The sequence below is a fragment of the Neophocaena asiaeorientalis genome, unplaced genomic scaffold (genome assembly GCF_003031525.2).
Source record: "Neophocaena asiaeorientalis asiaeorientalis breed wild unplaced genomic scaffold, Neophocaena_asiaeorientalis_V1.1 scaffold43, whole genome shotgun sequence".
Taxonomy (NCBI): domain Eukaryota; kingdom Metazoa; phylum Chordata; class Mammalia; order Artiodactyla; family Phocoenidae; genus Neophocaena; species Neophocaena asiaeorientalis.
In genome coordinates, this window is record NW_020173674.1 from 1,529,559 (window position 1) to 1,538,910 (window position 9,352).

Consider the following 9,352-nt stretch of genomic DNA (forward strand, 5'->3'; position numbering starts at 1 on the left):
GCCTCTGCCCCTCCCATTTTGCAGAAGCGCGAAGGAAAACTTACTTTCCTCGCAAAAGACTCGAGGGCTCTGGGCAGCTCTACAGAAGAGCCCCCTCTCCACCTGTCCTTCCTGTCCCCTCCGAAGTCGAAGCTCGCCTGCGTCCTCTGGCGCAGAGGTCTCTCTGCTCCTGTTAACTGCCCCAGCCCCAAGCCCCCGGCCCACCCACACCTGAAAGATCCGACTGCAGCTTTTCTCACACACTCAAAGGGGAGGGAAGGAAGCCCAGTCACCTGTACTCTAGCCGCTGTGTAGTCCCCGAAGCTCCCGGGCGGTGGATAAAAAGGACTGGGGCGTCGCTGGTGCCCCAGGCTCTCTGCCGACACTGCCCGGGTGATGATCCGCTGGCCGGGCCGATATTAGCAGTCGTCGCCAAAGCAGGGGGGGCTCTGGCTGTGCCGCCCAGACCCTCCAGCCGGCTTGCCGCGGAGGCGGAGGAGGGGCACGAGGCTGAGGCTGGAGAGACGATGAAGGGCACTTGCAAAGTGTGCATCACAACAGGCCCCTGGAAGCAGGGGAGCCTCACCGCCACTGAGCACGGCACCTGCTCAAATCCCAGCTGAAACTATAGTTTCGCCCCTCACCTCCTCGTCCCCTCCACGCCTTTCCTCACGCCCCTCCAAATTTGGGTAGCTTTGCGCCAACTTGGTGGTGCCGGGGCAGCTGGCTCTGGCACCTTCCCACGCGAGGGCACAGCGCATTAGGGGGTGGAGATCAGGCCCACCCCTAGCCTGGCAGAAAGGCGTTTGTGGGCGTGGGCATTAGCCGGAAGCACTCCCTGCCAGCTGGAAGGTGGGATTCTTCGGAGGGGGTGGAGAGTGGGTAGGGCCTCACTAGATTGACACTTAGCAGTCACTTGACACCCTGGCATGCCAGTGGGCGTGGCACGGGTAAAATGGGGGCGGGGCATAACGGGGGAAAAGCCAGGGTTCGAGAATGGTCAGAAAAATCTTTCTTCATGGGCTCCCAACACAGCTGCAACACGATGCGGCCATGTCCGTCCTTCTTCCAGAGGCAGGGGACTCACCTGGGAGTTTTCTCCCTTCCCTAGTGACATCTGACACTACCCCCTACCCCCTATGTGTGGTGCTGGGCACCAGAGATGCTGAAGCAAATGGAAGGCGGCAGGTGGCGAGCAGCAGTGTCCTGCTCACAGGTACCCCTGGGTGGGACGACTGGGGCTCACAGTCTTTTGAGCTTGGCGGAAACTCCAGTTGAGGCATAGACTCGGAGGGTCAGAAGCTGCTGGTGGTGGTGGTGGTGGTGGTGGTGGGGACCCAGACAGAAGTGCTGTCTGATTATAGACTAAGTCTCACTGGGAACTTAAACTTTCCTGAGCCTTCAGGTAGAGCAGGAAGCAGATCAAAGACTCACTAAGAGGCAAAGACACGTGCCGCTCCCAGAAGACCACCAGTCCACACCCTCCCTGTGCCCCTGCACCCCAGCTTACCAGCCTGTGTTGGGGCTTAATTCTCCCCTCTCCCTTTGTCTTTCAAGCCCTCACCTGAACTTCCTTCCTTAGCTGGAGGTATACGTCATCTGGTGGGAGGACAGGGCTTTCAGTGGGGAAGAGAGTCAGACTTGGGGGGACTCAAATCTCGTGGGGGGTCCTAAACAAAATGCAGATACCCCAGAGCCATACCATCCTCTGGGAGGAGGGCAGGTGGGCCTCCTCACTGGTCTCTTGGGTGGGGAAGGATGCAGGGATGCTAACGGTCCTGAATCAGGTCCAGGGCACGGAGCGGGAACTCAGTGTGAAGCAGCCCACAACTGGGGGGGGATGCAGCAGTCACTTGCTCACGCTGGCTCTGCTTTGGGTTCTGTGGCTTTGGAGTCTTCACAGCCTGTGCCACACACCTATACCCGCCCTCCCCCCGCCCCCGACTCCAGTGTCCACTGCCGGATGCCCAGATGTCACAAGGAGCTACTTGCAGGTCCCCACAGAGAAACTTATCTGGGACTTCCCAAGCCTCAGGTGGGGCTAGGGAGGGTGAAGGGCTGACCCCACGTCAGATAATGGGGTTTCCATGGAAGGCCCACCAAAGGGGGTGTCTTCAAATTGAGAAGGTGGGCAGCTAAGGGGTTGAAAGGGGAGCAGCCTTTCAGACCCACAGATCAAACTCTTGGAGATGTGGAACCTCCCACCCCTAAAACAGTGTATCGAATCTGAGCTCTGCCCTAGTGTGAATCCCTATTTCTGGCACAGCCCCAAAGGGGATCACACCAATGCACGGCTGTTTTATTCCATCAGAACCTTCTTGAAGGCAAGAGTGTTTAAGCAAAGGAAGGCGAGCAGAGAAAGGGTTTCAGGGTGGGGAGCACCCATGGGGGACTAGCTAGGCCATGGTGCCACTGAGTCAGGACTAGAAGTGTGGGTGTGAGGGCTGTGACCCTCGACATTCCATGTACTGTCCATGGTGGGAACACATGGTCTATAGGGGATACAGTGTAGTGGGAGAGAGGGGACAAATTCGGGGTGCACCTCACAGCATAAACGTCACTGCCCCACTGCCTCTTAGGCCTGAGAGAGGGTCATCCCATCCTGGGCTTCTGGTCAGATCCTATTTATGCCTGAGAGACTTAAAGGACCCTTAGAAGTTCCCTAGTTTCCTCCACTTGGCTGCTTAAGTGGCCTCATGCTGACACCTGGTGGTCACTTCTAGAATTACAGCGCCCATCTCAAAAGTTCTTCGGAGCGGCAATCTCGGGGCACCCTGGGGAGAGGGCTGGGGGCAAAGTGAGAACATTCTTCCTGCAAGGGGGAGACCCCCTGAAGTGTCGGGGTACTGGTGGGCTCTGCACCTTTGTGCTTGGATCTAAGGCTCTCCTCTGCCCCCCGCCCTGGCATTACAGAACTGACGGTGGAAGGAGGCCCAGGAGAATTCCTCTCTGGCCGTTCCAATCCCAGGGGTGTGGCGAGGTGGTGCCTAGAGCACTGGTTAAACCCGGGACGCCTTCCCCAAACATCCGCTGTGTTCTGAGAATTAGAGAAAACTGTATTATGTTTATATCAGTAAAATCAGATTCATTACTGAGAGGCTCTGGAGCAGAACGTTTGGGACCCCCATCCTGAGGCAGGGTCCCGGAGAACAGATTCAGGGTCTGAATCTTGCGCCCGCCACCCACAATCCCCGCAGGGCTTTCCAAATCTGACCCGAGCCTGGCACCTTGTGGCCACATCGAGAAATGCACCCGCAGCCTCAGAAAACACCTGGCTGGCCTAGAAATCAATATTGCCACGAGGATAACAGAAGAGCCACTTTACCAAACCTGAGAGCCGAGAGAAGAGGGGGAGGAAACAGAACCCCCATGCTGAACTCACCAGTCGTCCCGAGAGCCCCGCACCACTGGGACCCATCTGACCCAGCCACCTCTGTGCGGGCAGCTGGAGAGGCCAGGGTGAGGCCACCCCAGGGCAGCAGGGCCACAGTGGGAGGGCCGAGGGCTCATGCTGTACCACTCACACTGCAGTGTATCCAGAAGGGGAGAGGAATGGGCAGGAGGAGGCCTGGAGGCTGACCCGGCTCAAATCCCTGCTCTGCGGAAGGACCCGGGCGAGCCCGGGCACCCCTGGGCGGCCATGTGCCTCTGACCTCACAGGCTTGCCATGCTGGTGCCTGAAAGCCCTTAGGTCAGCGTCCAGCACAGACCACATACTAATACGTTTTGTTACTGTCCATCGTTAGACTCTCTCAGTGCAAGAGTATGTTTGCCCCCGACTCCCCTGACCGACGGCACTAGAACCTTCTTTCCTGGGTGTTGGTAGCTGAGTCATGGCCCCGGCTGGTCCTGGGTAAAAGTGGCCACCTGAGAGGACTCTGGAGTTTGGGGGGAGGGGGACTGGCCAGGCAGGGAGTCTTGCCCTGTCGCCGGGCACAAGGGAGCCCCAGATCCCCTGGGCCATGCACATCCCTCCCCCCATCCTGCTTTCGGCCTCCTTCAAGACGTGTGAGCCCTCCACGACCCCAGCCCCGGGCCTCCTCCCCTGGGGAGCTGTTCTTCCTGGCAAACCCCACCCAGCACCCCGACGTGCCCACAGGCCACCCCTGCTGGTGAGGAGCTGCTCCTTTCCCGTGGAAGACGCATCAGTGGCCTCTTGCCTCTGCTGCCTGGAGGGGAAGTAACGTGCTGGGGATGCAGAGCTAGAAGCCTCAAGAAGCGCCCTGTGCCCGTGGTCCTCCCTTGGCCTTCCTCACCTACACGCCTGGCCCACAGAGGACAGCGCAGTGCGTGCCGGGCACGTGGAGGCAGCCTGAGACCACGGCCTGTCCTACTGGGGAAGGAGCTGAGAATACAATTCAGAGGACCTGCGGACACCATGGCAACGGGCCTGGGGGGGCTCCCCACTCACACACATCGCCCCACTGGGCCCTCACCACCGAGGCGGGAAGAGTCTCCTTGGGTTCCCTTTTGATGGATGAGGAAACCGAGGCTCAGAGATGTTATGTTACTTTCCCAAGGCCACACAGCCATGGGCAGCCGAGCAAGGACTTAATCCCCAGGTGCCTGGCTCACCAGCTCTCACCCTTCAGCCCTGAACTGGCCCGAGTGGACCCTCCTGCTGACCCCAACATGCTGAGGGCGTTCGGGAGGTGAGGCGTCCACAGGACTTGACCCATTGTGTCCTCCAGACCTCAACCTGCACCTTCTTTTTGGCCAGGGCCTGGAGGACGACATCTCTGTGTGAACGCAGCTCCCAGTGTGGCTCCAGGGAGGGTGGCATGGGCTGTATGTGCCCCACGGCAATCCCTGGGCTCGGTTTGCACCTTCGGCCGTGACAGCCAGATGCGGACACAATCTTAAGGTCTAAGCACCTGAATGAGGACACAGGACTCTTCCTCCAGGAAGCCTCCCAGCCTGCCTGGTCTGACCTCCTCTGATCTGTGCAGCTGGAGTTGGGGGCCCCCTCAGCCCTCCCCTCTCCTGTTTTTCCTCTAGCTCTTCCTCCCACCCGGAGTCTGGCCTCTTTGCCCTCCCCGTTCCCACAGCTGGACCCGGGTCCAGGAAACAACCCCAGCAGGTGACCAAGAGCAGACCCATCATGTAGGCCTCAAGGGAGGAAGCCCATCTTCCATCCTCTCCCTCTCCCTGACCCTTGGAGGGTTTCTTGGACAGGCTGAGTTTGTTGGACCTCAGGTGGGTGCCAGGGAAGGCCAGGGAGACCATGGAAGGCTATGGAGGACCAGAGAAAGCCAACAAAGGTCACAGAGGGCCAGTGAGAGCCAGGAAGGGTTAGGAAGGGACAGAGCCTCGGGTTCAGAGCCAGGGCCCCCATGTTCACCTCCTCCCAGCCCTGTTCTTGCTGCCCGCTGAGCTACCACGCAGGCCTGACCCGCAGCCCAGAACCTGAGGCCCAGAGAGGGAAGGGGATTTCCAAGGTCCCCCAGCAAGTGGGCCATGGGTGTGGGAGGGGCAGGCAGGGTGCCCCCAGGGAGGCCAGGCTGGAGCAGGGCCAAGTTCTGAAGTGAGGATGGACTTTGAAGAAGAAAATCGTATGCTTTGAGACGCAGTGTGAACGGCCTGAGGCCGCAGGGCTGCCGGGCGCCGGTTCTGTTTTCCAAAAACACAGATGGGCTGGGCAGGGGGTCAGTGAGGCTGGCGGAATGCGCTCCTTGCCCCCCTCCGCCCCCCCATCCCCGCCCCACGAGGTTCTGATGGGCCAGCAGCGTGGTCCACGTGGGGCTGCAGAAGGTGGGGCACCCGGAGCTCACAGGCTCTGGACCCCCAAGCTGTGGAGGCCCACCTTCATCCCCGGCAAAGCACAGAGCCAGGCTTGGCTGGGAACGACCCTGTGACCTTGACCCTGGGTCTACGTCTCTGAGCATCTCCGGGTGAAGGGAGCCTGGGAGGCAGCACCCACTTGCAAACCCCTCCTGTGGCTCCAGGGGTGCCCCAAGATCCCATATCTCAGCCCAGTGCTTTGGAGGGTGGGGAGTGTGGAGTGACGGGCCCGGGCCCAGCTTCTGGGGACAGCCTCAGGGACCCATCTCTGGGCTCCTGGAGACTCTCCCAGGGGTCTCCGGGTCAGACCCCCGACAGCAGCAGGTGACAGGAAGTGGGAGTTTGAGCCGAGGTGGGGTGGGCCTGGCGGGCTGCCTGGGGAAGGGGTTGATCTGAGGACCCGGGGCTTGGGGGCCGGTGCTTGGCTGAGGAGTGGTAGGGAGCCACCTCCGCTGGTCTCCACTTTCGAAGGACTCTGCCTCGCTGTTCCTGCACCAAGGCCAGAAACAACAGTGCCGGAGGGAGGGGCGTGGGCCGGTGCCCCACCACCCTGCTTGTCTGTTTATTATCTCCACGGCTCCCAGACCCATGACCACCCCCTACCCCCAAACGTTCTTTCTGGAACTGACCTCTCTCTCCTCCCAGCACCGGGAGGGGGAGATGGGGATGGACATGGGAAAGAGCTAACCCTGACCCAGCTGGACCCCCGCCAGAGGCCTCCTGGGCCCAGGGTTCCTGGCCCCAAAGCCCCCGCCTCACGTGAGCCTTCTGGCTCGAGTGGCCAAGGTGGCTACAAGCAGAGCGAGGGGCCGCCTGGCCTGACGGTGACAGCCACCCCGCGGCCCCCAACCGCAACTCCCCCAGGCCCTGGAGACCCTCAGCCAAGGCTCCAGCTCGGCACGGGCGCCTGGCTTGCTCAGCCAGGGTGGGGGCCCTGGAGGAGGTCGGCCCCAAGGACTTCTGGCCCCAGGTCTCTGATTCTGGAGGGTCAAACTCTCACTGGAGACGTTTCCAGAATGTTGGGGGCCCGGAACGTTTGTCCAGCTGCTCCCCCAGGAAGCCTGGGTCCGTGAGGGGGGGTGTGTGGGCTTGAACGGGGGGCTGAGACCTCGGCACCCTCTCCCTTTCCTTAGCCTCATGGCCTCCGGAGCCTGGGGCGGCCAGCCCGTTGGGCATCCCCCGGAGCCCCTGTGCCTGCTGGCAGCGGGGGACGCGGGCGGCGTGGGCAGCAGACCCCTGCGGAGAGGACCACTGTCCAGGACAGTCAGCCCAGCACAAAGTGGAGTGTGACAAAAGCAGGGCTTTGGCGCCCTCTGCTGGTTCTGTCTCTGAATGACCGCTCTGACCGCCTTGCCTGGCGTGGACGGGTGCCCACCTGGTAAAACCGCCCGCGCAGGGGACCCAACCCTGCCAGGGTCCCGGGGCAGGCTCCCCAAGGTGGGGACTCACAGCCTGACTGGACACAGACACCGGCCAGGGCTCTGCCGGGGCTCTGCCTGGGGGGCCTTTTCCAGGAGATCAGGCCACTGGTTCCTGGTCTTGTTCCCTCTTCCCAGCCTGGCCCCCACCAAGCACCAGGCCCACAAGGGCAGAGAGCCCACCCCAGCATCCTTGCGTCCACCTCCCGTAGCCCTCAGGATCTGCTCGGGCCCGGAGAACAGCGAGGACAGTAAATATTTACTGCCAACAGGAGAAGGCAAATACAGCCCCAAAGGCCAGGTGGAGCTGCCAGTTCATCCGTGCCAGGAGCAGATGCAATCCGGGGAGCCAGCCTGGAGGCAGCCACACAGGCAGAGTGTCCTTAGTGGGTGGGCACCAGAGGGCCTGACCCCAGCCTCAGTCTCCCCATTAGGAACACAGGGGCAAACAGCACACACCCGCCCCCCACGGCATGCATGACAGTGCAACACGGAAGACGCAACAGTGAGGGAGTGGAACGTTTTGGGGGGGGGGCCGCTCTCGGCACTTGGACCCCACTGCCCACGTGAGTGTTACACACGGGCCTGCACACCGCTGACAGCCACCACCAGCCGCATGGGCCAGTGAAGCCCGGGTCCCAAGGGCAGGCCAGGTCTGCCCTCCAGTTCCCAGAAGGGGCGGAGCCTGGGCCTGGGTTGGGTGGCAGAGCCCAGGTCTGCGGGCCTGGCTTCCGTGGGGCGATGTGGGGGGGGTCCAGAAGCGGGGGCACCTGGGGTTCAGTGCCGAGCAGGAGACTGGGTCCGATCCCGCCCTCACCCCCGGGGCCCTGGCGGCCCTGGGCAGCCGCTTCTCCTTCCCTCCGTGACCCCAGCCCTGCTGGGTGTATGGAGGGCCCCCACCCCAACTGTTCGAAAACACATCCGCTGGTACCCAGGGGCTGGTGGGAGCGGCTGGGGCTGGGGCGGATCCTGGGCCTCAGAGCGGCAGCGGGTCTCAGGAGGGGAAAGGAAGACAGGCCCCTGCCCAGGCAGGGTGCCGAGGGCCACGTCACACCCTGACCCACCGCGTTCCCCACCTGGTGGACTCCTCTCCCGAGCCCCCCCCGCACCACCCAGCACCAGCCGTGCTGAGAGTCCTGCTGGCCGGGATGGCCCCGCCTGCCCCGGGACCCCAAAGGCCTCCACCCTCTCCAGAGTCTGTTGGCACCTGAGGGGAAGGGGAAGCGTCCGAGTCGTCCCCAGGGTCTCACTGGCTGGCAGGGCCTTGAGGGCAGCCTGACTCCAACCGGCCCACTTCCCAGCCCCAGCTGCATGCAGCCCAGCCTCGGGCACCCACATACCTCAGCTCCTGCGGGGTGCCCCTGCCTCTACCCGTGCTAATGGGGCCGCCTGGGTGATCCCATGGGCAGCTTGCCGCTCACCCTGGCCACCCCCCCTCCCCCTCCTCTTCCGGGTCCAGTGTCCGGCCATCCACCTGCCTGCCCAGCCCTGGCCTCCACTCCAGGGGCGGGGCCTGCTGGGGGCCTGCAGCGTCTCCCCTGGGGTGGGGGGACCGGGGTGAGAGCCTCGGGGTCACAGGGAGGGCCGCCCAGCCGGCTGGGTACCAGGCCGGCCTCTAAGTGGTCTGCAGTGACCGGGGCCCAGGCAGCAGCCCCAGCCCGGCCACCCCGAGCCCTGGCCCGGGCGGAGCCTTCAGGAGGCCTGCAGATTGATTTGGTCTCTGGGCGGCCAGCAGGCTGGCCAGGCCTTGGTACGGCCAGGTCACCCTCTGACCTCCCGGGCTGTGACCAGCCCAGGCACCCCTGGGCTCTTTGGCGTGACCGGCAGCGGCCTGGGCGGGTGCCCCACGGAGCCACCCCGTGCAGCAGTGGGGCACTGAGGAGTGGGGTGTCAGGGCCCCCGAAGACAGGAGCTCACCACCTTGGGGGGTACTGCCATGGGCCCTGGTGCCCGTCTGCCCGCACACCTGTGGGCAGCCAGTGCGTGACGCAGAGAACAGAGAGGGGTCTGGGGCAGGGCCCCCCGTCACCAGGGCCTGAGCAGGTGGGCCGGCCTTCCTCGCCCCCACCCCCAGCAGCGCCTCGGCCCCCCGGGCCACACAGACGACAGCAGCAGGGCTCATTCAGGGGTTTTATTGACCATCAGGGCCGCCTGCCTGGAGGGGGCGTCCGGCC